Here is a 1,470-nt window from a genome sequence, read left to right on the forward strand (position 1 = left end):
TTGAACAAGCTGAAGTTAGAAGCCGATTGGTTACCATGCACAGCTGTACCAGATGTTGCACTCTCCAGTTTTAATAAATCAACTCCTATGGGACACACTATAGGTGTTTTCAATAGTTTAGAGGCAAAAAAAAAAAACCTCTCAAACTGCAGATGAATTAAAAAGTAGATACAAAAGTAGAAATGTTACTTTATATCTCTATTTCTAAACACTGAGACAGACTTTTTATTTGTTTGTTTATTTTCTTTTATTGACTTCAGTGGCTGCTAGAACTGCTGTTTTCACAAAGCAACACAGCTTTTATTTTAATATTTTTGAAGCCAAGATTTTCTGGCAAGTGATAAGAGGGGGGAGGGGGGCAGCAAGGCAGAAGGACTGTTTGGTATACTTTAATAACCTTTTGTGGGGGGCATGTGCAGCATGCCCAGTGTTCTCAACTAGTTAACAGTACAATGCTTCCTGTTCTCTCTTCCTTGTCATCAGACCTACATGATGCTTCTGGACGATCACATGTTCACCTATTCATTTTAATGGGCTGCCCTGACATTCGCCAAATGTGTCAGTGTAGCTCAAGTAGCTCTTTGTGCTTTGAGCTTTACGTGTTTTTTAAAAGAGTAATTTGACTCACTTGTCATGCATTTTTCCATGCAGAAAACCATGTGTCTGCTTGCTATGTTTGGGGTGCCATTAGCAATGAATGTCACTGCAAGCACAACATGCAATTTTGCTCGCATTTAGGGAACGATCAGGTGTGAATGCAGGTTTGCCATGGATCATATAGGGGAAGTGCAACACAAAAAAGAAAGAAAAAGTGTCTTCCCCCAAAATCTAAACTACATCCTTATCCAAGCATGCAGCCTGAACCATGCCAGGCTACACACCCTCAACTTGGGGGGTGCCTTGTCAAATGGGACCCCCTGGAAAAGCACATTGTCCCAATGTTGGTGAGGACAAGGCCTCTTCCCCACAACCATCGCTTGGTTGTTTTAGGGTTCTTCAGGTAGGGGATTTTCAAAATATGGAAGCCACAATAACTGGTCCCCAGATACTGCTGTCCGCTATGTAAATGAATAAGGGATAAATAGTACCCCTACCTAGTCATAAACAAGTAAACAGCAAACAAGCACAGTGACACTTTGGACAAGTCCTTTAATGAAAAAAAAATCTCATCATAATGTAAATTCATCATCAATCATGTGGTCCAGTGATTTACATCCACATCAATAACAATAAACGGACACCCAACACCCCTAAAAGACAAAACATCCTGCCAACTACCAACATGATATGCTACTGTTGCTTATTTGCACCAAATGACACTTCCCGGGATCCTGCTGCTAAAAGTAAACATAACAGATCCAAAGTACAAAAGGTCTGATACAGATGAAGGGAATCCCTGGCTGCTATGTTTATGGACAGAAATAAGCAGCCTGGCAATTTCATCAGGTTTCAGTTCTCTTTGTAAATGTC

This window comes from Staurois parvus, unplaced genomic scaffold (genome assembly GCF_062004578.1).
Source record: "Staurois parvus isolate SC_StPar_1 unplaced genomic scaffold, SC_StPar_1.0 ptg000672l, whole genome shotgun sequence".
Lineage (NCBI taxonomy): Eukaryota > Metazoa > Chordata > Amphibia > Anura > Ranidae > Staurois > Staurois parvus.